Raw genomic sequence first — 12500 nt, 5'->3', positions numbered from 1 at the left:
CCTCTGACTGACTCTCAGAATGGACGGAAAGAGCCGGGTAAGCCTTTCAAAAGATTCGACCACGTGCCGAAAACTTTAGACTTCCGTGAGCTCTCCGGCTTGCACCGAGACCCGAAGTCGACGTGCGAAGCACCACGGGACCCCTTTCGCCTGCAGGTCCCGAGCCGCCTTTATTTGCTGTTACGAGCATCGTGTGCCCCATACCTGCGTGACGAGCACCGCAGGGCGGCAGAGCCATCGCACTTGGCCGGGTGGCAGAGGAGGACCCGACTATTCACAGATAGCGGCCCAACGACTCCCAGAGCCGGTCGTGCGGCGCGCGAGGTCTGCTCTCTTCACAAGAGGCTTTATTAGGGAGTGCTAAGGCAAGGTTCTGTGCCCTCCACCCTCATCGCAACACCCATGGGAGCCTCCGGTCGTCAATAGACCGCCGCACCGGCCTCTGACTGACTCTCAGAATGGACGGAAAGAGCCGGGTAAGCCTTTCAAAAGATTCGACCACGTGCCGAAAACTTTAGACTTCCGTGAGCTCTGCGGCTTGCACCGAGACCCGAAGTCGACGTGCGAAGCACCACGGGACCCCTTTCGCCTGCAGGTCCCGAGCCGCCTTTATTTGCTGTTACGAGCATCGTGTGCCCCATACCTGCGTGACGAGCACCGCAGGGCGGCAGAGCCATCGCACTTGGCCGGGTGGCAGAGGAGGACCCGACTATTCACAGATAGCGGCCCAACGACTCCCAGAGCCGGTCGTGCGGCGCGCGAGGTCTGCTCTCTTCACAAGAGGCTTTATTAGGGAGTGCTAAGGCAAGGTTCTGTGCCCTCCACCCTCATCGCAACACCCATGGGAGCCTCCGGTCGTCAATAGACCGCCGCACCGGCCTCTGACTGACTCTCAGAATGGACGGAAAGAGCCGGGTAAGCCTTTCAAAAGATTCGACCACGTGCCGAAAACTTTAGACTTCCGTGAGCTCTCCGGCTTGCACCGAGACCCGAAGTCGACGTGCGAAGCACCACGGGACCCCTTTCGCCTGCAGGTCCCGAGCCGCCTTTATTTGCTGTTACGAGCATCGTGTGCCCCATACCTGCGTGACGAGCACCGCAGGGCGGCAGAGCCATCGCACTTGGCCGGGTGGCAGAGGAGGACCCGACTATTCACAGATAGCGGCCCAACGACTCCCAGAGCCGGTCGTGCGGCGCGCGAGGTCTGCTCTCTTCACAAGAGGCTTTATTAGGGAGTGCTAAGGCAAGGTTCTGTGCCCTCCACCCTCATCGCAACACCCATGGGAGCCTCCGGTCGTCAATAGACCGCCGCACCGGCCTCTGACTGACTCTCAGAATGGACGGAAAGAGCCGGGTAAGCCTTTCAAAAGATTCGACCACGTGCCGAAAACTTTAGACTTCCGTGAGCTCTCCGGCTTGCACCGAGACCCGAAGTCGACGTGCGAAGCACCACGGGACCCCTTTCGCCTGCAGGTCCCGAGCCGCCTTTATTTGCTGTTACGAGCATCGTGTGCCCCATACCTGCGTGACGAGCACCGCAGGGCGGCAGAGCCATCGCACTTGGCCGGGTGGCAGAGGAGGACCCGACTATTCACAGATAGCGGCCCAACGACTCCCAGAGCCGGTCGTGCGGCGCGCGAGGTCTGCTCTCTTCACAAGAGGCTTTATTAGGGAGTGCTAAGGCAAGGTTCTGTGCCCTCCACCCTCATCGCAACACCCATGGGAGCCTCCGGTCGTCAATAGACCGCCGCACCGGCCTCTGACTGACTCTCAGAATGGACGGAAAGAGCCGGGTAAGCCTTTCAAAAGATTCGACCACGTGCCGAAAACTTTAGACTTCCGTGAGCTCTCCGGCTTGCACCGAGACCCGAAGTCGACGTGCGAAGCACCACGGGACCCCTTTCGCCTGCAGGTCCCGAGCCGCCTTTATTTGCTGTTACGAGCATCGTGTGCCCCATACCTGCGTGACGAGCACCGCAGGGCGGCAGAGCCATCGCACTTGGCCGGGTGGCAGAGGAGGACCCGACTATTCACAGATAGCGGCCCAACGACTCCCAGAGCCGGTCGTGCGGCGCGCGAGGTCTGCTCTCTTCACAAGAGGCTTTATTAGGGAGTGCTAAGGCAAGGTTCTGTGCCCTCCACCCTCATCGCAACACCCATGGGAGCCTCCGGTCGTCAATAGACCGCCGCACCGGCCTCTGACTGACTCTCAGAATGGACGGAAAGAGCCGGGTAAGCCTTTCAACAGATTCGACCACGTGCCGAAAACTTTAGACTTCCGTGAGCTCTCCGGCTTGCACCGAGACCCGAAGTCGACGTGCGAAGCACCACGGGACCCCTTTCGCCTGCAGGTCCCGAGCCGCCTTTATTTGCTGTTACGAGCATCGTGTGCCCCATACCTGCGTGACGAGCACCGCAGGGCGGCAGAGCCATCGCACTTGGCCGGGTGGCAGAGGAGGACCCGACTATTCACAGATAGCGGCCCAACGACTCCCAGAGCCGGTCGTGCGGCGCGCGAGGTCTGCTCTCATCACAAGAGGCTTTAGGGAGTGCTCAGGCAAGGGTCAGCCCGCAGCCTTCCTGGCAACACCCAGGGGAACCAGGCCACTCGCGTCTCTCGCCTTCATTTTCGACACGAGCGCCTGCGGAGGGCCACCACCCCCTCCGATTGTCAAGAGACCTCCGCACCGGCCTCTGACTTACTCTCAGAATGGACGGAAAGAGCCGGGTAAGCCTTTGAAAAGATTCGACCACGTGCCGAAAACTTTAGACTTCCGTGAGCTCTCCGGCTTGCACCGAGACCCGAAGTCGACGTGCTTAGCACCACGGGACCCCTTTCGCCTGCAGGTCCCGAGCCGCCTTTTATTTTTGTTACGAGTATCGTGTTCCCCAAACCTGGGTGACGAGCACCGCAGGGCGGCAGAGCCATCGCGCTTGTCCGGGTGGCAGAGGAGGACCAGACTATTCACAAATAGCGGCCCAACGACTCCCAGAGCCGGTCGTGCGGCAGGCGAGGTCTGCTCTCATCACAAGAGGCTTTAGGGAGTGCTCAGGCAACGGTCAGCCCGCAGCCTTCTTGGCAACACCCAAGGGAACCAGGCCACTCGCGTCTCTCGCCTTCATTTTGGACACGAGCGCCTGTGGAGGGACGGCCGGAGTCAACGTGGGGTTTGCCCGCCCTCCAATAGTGTCAAAAGACCGCCGCACAAGTCTCTGACTGACTCTTAGAACAGACAGAAAGAGTTTGTCAAATCTGTCAAAAAATTGACAAAGTGTCAAAAATTCGACTTCCAAGAGCTCTCCGGCATGCACTCATACCTGTCATTAAAGTGCTATGCCCGTGGAACCGTTTTTCGGATGCCTTTCAGAACGGTCCCGCGCCGCCATTTTGTTCTAAAAATCGTGTTCCCATATATCTCCGGGTACCCCGCCAACCTCACTGCGGAAAAACTACAAGTGGCACTGAATGGGTCTGAATTCCAAATTTGACTGCATCGGTCTGGAACTCGGTCCGGTCAAAACCGTTTGGATTTTTCTCGGTCCGGACTTCCGCGACAGACAAAGTTAAAGTTTTCGGGCTGCAGGCACAAAACGACAGCTGGCCATTTGCCGGGCTCAATTCACCCAATTCCTCCGGCACTTCGGAGCACATGTTCGGTGTAAGTTTGCGAATCTTTCCCGATGCTGCAGCATTTTCCTCCGCTGACACTTAGAATATTTTTCACACTTTGCTGAAAATTTTTCTAAGTGTTTTTTTCCAAGTTTTCCTGGTTACTGATTTCTTCTTTTTAAACATTTTTCTAAGTTTTTCTGGTTACTGATTTCTTCTTTTTAAACATTTTTCGCAGTTTGTCTGGTTACTGATTTCTTCTTTTTAAACATTTTTCGCCGTTTTTCTGGTTACTGATTTCTTCTTTTTAAACATTTTTCGCCGTTTTTCTGGTTACTGATTTCTTCTTTTTAAACATTTTTCTAAGTTTTTCTGGTTACTCATTTCTTCTTTTTAAACATTTTTCTAAGTTTTTCTGGTTACTGATTTCTTCTTTTTAAACATTTTTCTAAGTTTTTCTGGTTACTCATTTCTTCTTTTTAAACATTTTTCTAAGTTTTTCTGGTTACTGATTTCTTCTTTTTAAACATTTTTCGCCGTTTTTCTGGTTACTGATTTCTTCTTTTTAAACATTTTTCTAAGTTTTTCTGGTTACTCATTTCTTCTTTTTAAACATTTTTCGCCGTTTTTCTGGTTACTGATTTCTTCTTTTTAAACATTTTTCTAAGTTTTTCTGGTTACTGATTTCTTCTTTTTAAACATTTTTCTAAGTTTTCCTGGTTACTCATTTCTTCTTTTTAAACATTTTTCTAAGTTTTCCTGGTTACTCATTTCTTCTTTTTAAACATTTTTCTAAGTTTTCCTGGTTACTGATTTCTTCTTTTTAAACATTTTTCGCAGTTTTTCTGGTTACTGATTTCTTCTTTTTAAACATTTTTCTAAGTTTTTCTGGTTACTGATTTCTTCTTTTTAAACATTTTTCTAAGTTTTTCTGGTTACTCACTTCTTCTTTTTAAACATTTTTCTAAGTTTTTCTGGTTACTCACTTCTTCTTTTGAAACATTTTTCTAAGTTTTTCTGGTTACTGATTTCTTCTTTTTAAACATTTTTCTAAGTTTTTCTGGTTACTGATTTCTTCTTTTTAAACATTTTTCGCAGTTTGTCTGGTTACTGATTTCTTCTTTTTAAACATTTTTCGCCGTTTTTCTGGTTACTGATTTCTTCTTTTTAAACATTTTTCTAAGTTTTTCTGGTTACTCACTTCTTCTTTTTAAACATTTTTCTAAGTTTTTCTGGTTACTGATTTCTTCTTTTTAAACATTTTTCGCAGTTTTTCTGGTTACTGATTTCTTCTTTTTAAACATTTTTCTAAGTTTTCCTGGTTACTGATTTCTTCTTTTTAAACATTTTTCTAAGTTTTTCTGGTTACTGATTTCTTCTTTTTAAACATTTTTCTAAGTTTTTCTGGTTACTCATTTCTTCTTTTTAAACATTTTTCTAAGTTTTTCTGGTTACTCACTTCTTCTTTTTAAACATTTTTCTAAGTTTTTCTGGTTACTGATTTCTTCTTTTTAAACATTTTTCGCCGTTTTTCTGGTTACTGATTTCTTCTTTTTAAACATTTTTCGCAGTTTTTCTGGTTACTGATTTCTTCTTTTTAAACATTTTTCTAAGTTTTTCTGGTTACTCACTTCTTCTTTTATAACATTTTTCTAAGTTTTCCTGGTTACTGATTTCTTCTTTTTAAACATTTTTCTAAGTTTTCCTGGTTACTGATTTCTTCTTTTTAAACATTTTTCTAAGTTTTCCTGGTTACTGATTTCTTCTTTTTAAGCATTTTTCTAAGTTTTTCTGGTTACTCATTTCTTCTTTTTAAACATTTTTCGCCGTTTTTCTGGTTACTGATTTCTTCTTTTTAAACATTTTTCTAAGTTTTTCTGGTTACTGATTTCTTCTTTTTAAACATTTTTCTAAGTTTTCCTGGTTACTCATTTCTTCTTTTTAAACATTTTTCTAAGTTTTCCTGGTTACTCATTTCTTCTTTTTAAACATTTTTCTAAGTTTTCCTGGTTACTGATTTCTTCTTTTTAAACATTTTTCGCAGTTTTTCTGGTTACTGATTTCTTCTTTTTAAACATTTTTCTAAGTTTTTCTGGTTACTGATTTCTTCTTTTTAAACATTTTTCGCCGTTTTTCTGGTTACTGATTTCTTCTTTTTAAACATTTTTCTAAGTTTTTCTGGTTACTCATTTCTTCTTTTGAAACATTTTTCTAAGTTTTTCTGGTTACTGATTTCTTCTTTTTAAACATTTTTCTAAGTTTTTCTGGTTACTGATTTCTTCTTTTTAAACATTTTTCGCAGTTTGTCTGGTTACTGATTTCTTCTTTTTAAACATTTTTCGCCGTTTTTCTGGTTACTGATTTCTTCTTTTTAAACATTTTTCTAAGTTTTTCTGGTTACTCACTTCTTCTTTTTAAACATTTTTCTAAGTTTTTCTGGTTACTGATTTCTTCTTTTTAAACATTTTTCGCAGTTTTTCTGGTTACTGATTTCTTCTTTTTAAACATTTTTCTAAGTTTTCCTGGTTACTGATTTCTTCTTTTTAAACATTTTTCGCAGTTTTTCTGGTTACTGATTTCTTCTTTTTAAACATTTTTCTAAGTTTTTCTGGTTACTGATTTCTTCTTTTTAAACATTTTTCTAAGTTTTTCTGGTTACTCACTTCTTCTTTTTAAACATTTTTCTAAGTTTTCCTGGTTACTGATTTCTTCTTTTTAAACATTTTTCGCCGTTTTTCTGGTTACTGATTTCTTCTTTTTAAACATTTTTCGCAGTTTTTCTGGTTACTGATTTCTTCTTTTTAAACATTTTTCTAAGTTTTTCTGGTTACTCACTTCTTCTTTTATAACATTTTTCTAAGTTTTCCTGGTTACTGATTTCTTCTTTTTAAACATTTTTCTAAGTTTTCCTGGTTACTGATTTCTTCTTTTTAAACATTTTTCTAAGTTTTCCTGGTTACTGATTTCTTCTTTTTAAACATTTTTCTAAGTTTTTCTGGTTACTCATTTCTTCTTTTTAAACATTTTTCGCCGTTTTTCTGGTTACTGATTTCTTCTTTTTAAACATTTTCCTAAGTTTTCCTGGTTACTGATTTCTTCTTTTTAAACATTTTTCTAAGTTTTCCTGGTTACTCATTTCTTCTTTTTGATCATTTTTCTAAGTTTTCCTGGTTACTGATTTCTTCGTTTTGAACATTTTTCTAAGTTTTCCTGGTTACTCACTTCTTCTTTTCAAACATTTTTCTTCGTTTTTCTGTTTACTCATTTAGCACTTTCAGGCACTTTCCGATCATTTCCTCGTTCCCGATTTCACCCTTTAAAACGCTTTCGGGCATTTCCCTAAGTTTTGCGGTTCACTCGTTTGGGACTCACTGACACCTTCTCTAGCTTCCCTGCTCACTTTTTTCGTACTGTTGAGAAAATTCGAACCCTTTCCTTAACTATGCCGGTTACTGACTTCACCGCTTCAGACCCTTGTCCCCGTAATGAAAGATACCATTTCCCACCGTGGGAAATGCACGAAAATCGGACTGAACACGGGGGAGGCTCCCCCCTCGAAGGCGAGACCGTCGGCAGAACCGCCGGGTCAAACCCGGCTGAGCTACCCGGCTTACAAGTCTCAAAGTCGGTATGAGCAGTCACGTCCACCCCCATTCCCTTTTGGACCACTTCCCACGGTTCCAAATGCATGAAAATCGGCCTGTACACGGGGGAGGCACCCGCCTCGAAGACGAGACCGTCGGCAGAACCGCCGGGTCAAACCCGGCTGAGCTACCCGGCTCGGAAGCGCCAAAGTCGGGTTGAGCAGTCACATTCACTCCCATCCCCTTTTGGGCAACTTCCCACGGTTGGAAATGCACGGAAATCGGACTGAACACGGGGGAGGCTCCCCCCTCGAAGGCGAGACCGTCGGCAGAACCGCCGGATCAAACCCGGCTGAGCTACCCGGCTTACAAGTCTCAAAGTCGGTATGAGCAGACACGTCCACCCCCATTCCCTTTTGGACCACTTCCCACGGTTCGAAATGCATGAAAATCGGCCTGTATACGGGGGAGGCACCCGCCTCGAAGACGAGACCGTCGGCAGAACTGCCGGGTCAAACCCGGCCGGGCTACCCGGGTTAGAAGCCCTAGAGTCGGGTTGAGCAGTCACAATCACTCCCATCCCCTTTTGAACCTGTTCCCACCGTTGGAAATGCACGAAAATCGGCCTGTACACGGGGGAGGCTCCCCCCTCGAAGGCGAGACCGTCGGCAGAACCGCCGGGTCAAACCCGGCTGAGCTACCCGGCTTACAAGTCTCGAAGTCGGGTTGAGCAGTCACATTCACTCCCATCGACTTTTGGGCAACTTCCCACCGTTGCAAATGCATGAAAATCGGCCTGTACACGGGGGAGGCACCCGCCTCGAAGTCGAGACCGTCGGCAGAACCGCCGGGTCCAACCCGGCTGAGCTACCCGGCTTACAAGTCTCAAAGCCGGGTTGGGCAGTCACGTTCACCCCCATTCCCTTTTGGATCACTTCCCACGGTTCGAAATGCACGAAAACCGGCCTGTACACGGGGGAGGGTCCGCCCTCGAAGGCGAGACCGTCGGCAGAACCGCCGGGTCAAACCTGGCTGAGCTACCCGGCTTACAAGTCTCAAAGTCGGGTTGAGCAGTCACGTTCACTCCCATCGACATTTAGACCACTTCCCACGGTTCGAAATGCACGAAAATCGGCCTGTACACGGGGGAGGCACCCGCCTCGAAGGCGAGACCGACGGCAGAACCGCCGGGTCAAACCCGGCCGAGCTACCCGGCTTAAAAGTCTCAAAGTCGGTATGAGCAGTCACATTCACCCCCATTCCCTTTTGGACCACTTCCCACGGTTGGAAATGCATGAAAATCGGCCTGGACACGGGGGAGGCTCCCCCCTCGATGACGAGACCGTCGGCAGAACCGCCGGAACAAACCCGGCTGAGCTACCCGGCTTACAAGTCTCAAAGTCGGTATGAGCAGACACGTCCACCCCCATTCCCTTTTGGACCACTTCCCACCGTTGGAAATGCACGAAAATCGGCCTGTGCACGGGGGAGGCACCGGCCTCGAAGACGAGACCGTCGGCAGAACCGCCGGGTCAAACCCGGCTGAGCTACCCGGCTTACAAGTCTCAAAGTCGGGTTGAGCAGTCACATTCACTCCCATCGACTTTTGGGCAACTTCCCACGGTTCGAAATGCACAAGATTCGGCCTGAACACGGGGGACGCTCCCCCCTCGAAGGCGAGACCGTCGGCAGACCCGCCGGGTCAAACCCGGCTGAGCTACCCGGCTCGGAAGCGCCAAAGTCGGTATGAGCAGTCACGTTCACTCCCATCCCCTTTTGGACCGCTTCCCACGGTACGAAATGCATGAAAATCGGCCTGTACACGGGGGAGGCACCCGCCTCGAAGACGAGACCGTCGGCAGAACCGCCGGGTCAAACCCGGCTGAGCTACCCGGCTTACAAGTCTCAAAGTCGGGTTGAGCAGTCACATTCACTCCCATCGACTTTTGGGCAACTTCCCACGGTTCGAAATGCACAAAATTCGGCCTGAACACGGGGGACGCTCCCCCCTCGAAGGCGAGACCGTCGGCAGAACCGCCGGGTCAAACCCGGCTGAGCTACCCGGCTTAAAAGTCTCAAAGTCGGTATGAGCAGTCACATTCACCCCCATTCCCTTTTGGACCACTTCCCACGGTTGGAAATGCATGAAAATCGGCCTGGACACGGGGGAGGCTCCCCCCTCGATGACGAGACCGTCGGCAGAACCGCCGGAACAAACCCGGCTGAGCTACCCGGCTTACAAGTCTCAAAGTCGGTATGAGCAGACACGTCCACCCCCATTCCCTTTTGGACCACTTCCCACCGTTGGAAATGCACGAAAATCGGCCTGTACACGGGGGAGGCACCGGCCTCGAAGACGAGACCGTCGGCAGAACCGCCGGATCAAACCCGGCCGAGCTACCCGGGTTAGAAGCCTCAGAGTCGGGTTGAGCAGTCACGTCCACCCCCATTCCCTTTTGGACCACTTCCCACGGTTCGAAATGCACGAAAATCGGCCTGTACACGGGGGAGGGAGCCGCCTCGAAGACGAGACCGTCGGCAGAACCGCCGGTTCAAACCCGGCTGAGCTACCAGGCTCGGAAGCGCCAAAGTCGGGTTGAGCAGTCACATTCACTCCCATCCCCTTTTGGGCAACTTCCCACCGTTGCAAATGCATGAAAATCGGCCTGTACACGGGGGAGGGAGCCGCCTCGAAGACGAGACCGTCGGCAGAACCGCCGGATCAAACCCGGCTGAGCTACCAGGCTCGGAAGCGCCAAAGTCGGTATGAGCAGTCACATTCACTCCCATCCCCTTTTGGGCCACTTCCCACGGTTCGAAATGCACGAAAATCGGACTGAACACGGGGGAGGCTCCCCCCTCCAAAACGAGACCATCGGCAGAATCGACGGGTCAAACCCGGCCGAGCTACCCGGGTTAGAAGCCTCAAAGTCGGGTTGAGCAGTCACGTCCACCCCCATCCCCTTTTGGACCACTTCCCACGGTTCGAAATGCACGAAAATCGGCCTGTACACGGGGGAGGCGCCCCTCTCGAAGGCGAGACCGACGGCAGAACCGCCGGGTCAAACCCGGCCGAGCTACCCGGGTTAGAAGCCTCAGAGTCGGGTTGAGCAGTCACATTCACCCCCATCCCCTTATGAACCTCTTCCCACCGTTGGAAATGCACGAAAATCGGCCTGTACACGGGGGAGGCCCCCCTCTCGAAGACGAGACCGTCGGCAGACCCGCCGGATCAAACCCGGCCGAGCTACACGGCTTACAAGTCTCGATGTCGGTATGAGCAGTCACGTCCACCCCCATTCCCTTTTGGACCACTTCCCACGGTACGAAATGCATGAAAATCGGCCTGTACACGGGGGAGGCACCCGCCTCGAAGACGAGACCGTCGGCAGAACCGCCGGGTCAAACCCGGCTGAGCTACCCGGCTCGGAAGCGCCAAAGTCGGGTTGAGCAGTCACATTCACTCCCATCCCCTTTTGGGCCACTTCCCACGGTTCGAAATGCATGAAAATCGGCCTGTACACGGGGGACGCTCCCCCCTCGAAGGCGAGGCCGTCGGCAGAACCGCCGGGTCAAACCCGGCTGAGCTACCCGGGTTAGATGCCTCAAAGTCGGGTTGAGCAGTCACATTCACCCCCATCCCCTTTCGGCCCCCTTCCCACGGTTGGAAATGCATGAAAATCGGCCTGTACACGGTGGGCGCTCCCCCCTCGAAGGTGAGACCTTCGGCAGAACCGCCGGGTCAAATCCTGCCGAGCTACCCGCGTTAGAGGTCTCAATGTCGGCTTCAGCAGTCACATTCAATCCCATTCCCGTTTGGACCTCTTCCCGCCGATGGAAATGCACAAAATTCGGCCTGAACACGCGGGACGCTCCCCCCTCGAAGGCGAGACCGTCGCCAGAACCGCCGGGTCAAATCCGGCTGAGCTACCCGCGTTACAGGTCTCAAAGTCGGGTTGAGCAGTCACGTTCACCCCCATCCCCTTTCGGACCCCTTCCCACGGTTGGAAATGCATGAAAATCGGCCTGTACACGGTGGGCGCTCCCCCCTCGAAGGTGAGACCTTCGGCAGAACCGCCGGGTCAAATCCGGCCGAGCTACCCGCGTTAGAGGTCTCAATGTCGGCTTCAGCAGTCACATTCAATCCCATTCCCGTTTGGACCTCTTCCCGCCGATGGAAATGCACAAAATTCGGCCTGAACACGCGGGACGCTCCCCCCTCGAAGGTGAGACCTTCGGCAGAACCGCCGGGTCAAATCCGGCCGAGCTACCCGCGTTAGAGGTCTCAATGTCGGCTTCAGCAGTCACATTCAATCCCATTCCCGTTTGGACCTCTTCCCGCCGATGGAAATGCACAAAATTCGGCCTGAACACGCGGGACGCTCCCCCCTCGAAGGCGAGACCGTCGCCAGAACCGCCGGGTCAAATCCGGCCGAGCTACCCGCGTTAGAGGTCTCAATGTCGGCTTCAGCAGTCACATTCAATCCCATTCCCTTTTGGAACACTTCCCGCCGTTAACAATGCACGATATTCGGCCTGAACACGCGGGACGCTCCCCCCTCGAAGGTGAGACCTTCGGCAGAACCGCCGGGTCAAATCCTGCCGAGCTACCCGCGTTAGAGGTCTCAATGTCGGCTTCAGCAGTCACATTCAATCCCATTCCCGTTTGGACCTCTTCCCGCCGATGGAAATGCACAAAATTCGGCCTGAACACGCGGGGCGCTCCCCCCTCGAAGGCGAGACCGTCGCCAGAACCGCCGGGTCAAATCCGGCTGAGCTACCCGCGTTACAGGTCTCAAAGTCGGCTTCAGCAGTCACATTCAATCCCATTCCCTTTTGGAACACTTCCCGCCGTTAACAATGCACGATATTCGGACTGAACACGGGGGCCGGTCCGCCCTCGAAGTCAACACCGTCCGCAGAACCGCCGGGGCAAATCCGGCTGAGCTACCCCGCCCCCGAACACTCAAAGTCCCTCTGAAGCCTTGCATTCGCCTCCTTGGAAAATTGACGTCAAACATTACCAAAATCGGGGGCACGAGCACTAAAGCTAAGTCTCACCCTTTCCCTATCCCTAACCAGGAACCGAACGCCCACCCTCAGCCTCACACCAACGCCGGTGCCACTCCAGACAGACACACCCTTCAAAACCACACCCATCCGGCCATGCAACTCAAAAAGGGTCCAAATTCAGAAACACCCCCTTCAAAAGGCACTCCATCCTCGGCCACACCACCGGGACATGCTCCCCTCGGCGATAATTAAGCCCCCACCACTATTTGAAGCCAACCGCAGCCGCAACTCGA

This window comes from Chiloscyllium punctatum, unplaced genomic scaffold (assembly GCF_047496795.1).
Source record: "Chiloscyllium punctatum isolate Juve2018m unplaced genomic scaffold, sChiPun1.3 scaffold_477, whole genome shotgun sequence".
NCBI classification, from domain to species: Eukaryota; Metazoa; Chordata; class Chondrichthyes; order Orectolobiformes; family Hemiscylliidae; genus Chiloscyllium; species Chiloscyllium punctatum.
The sequence above is the reverse complement of the archived record's forward strand: the minus strand, read 5'-3'. Positions refer to the sequence as shown.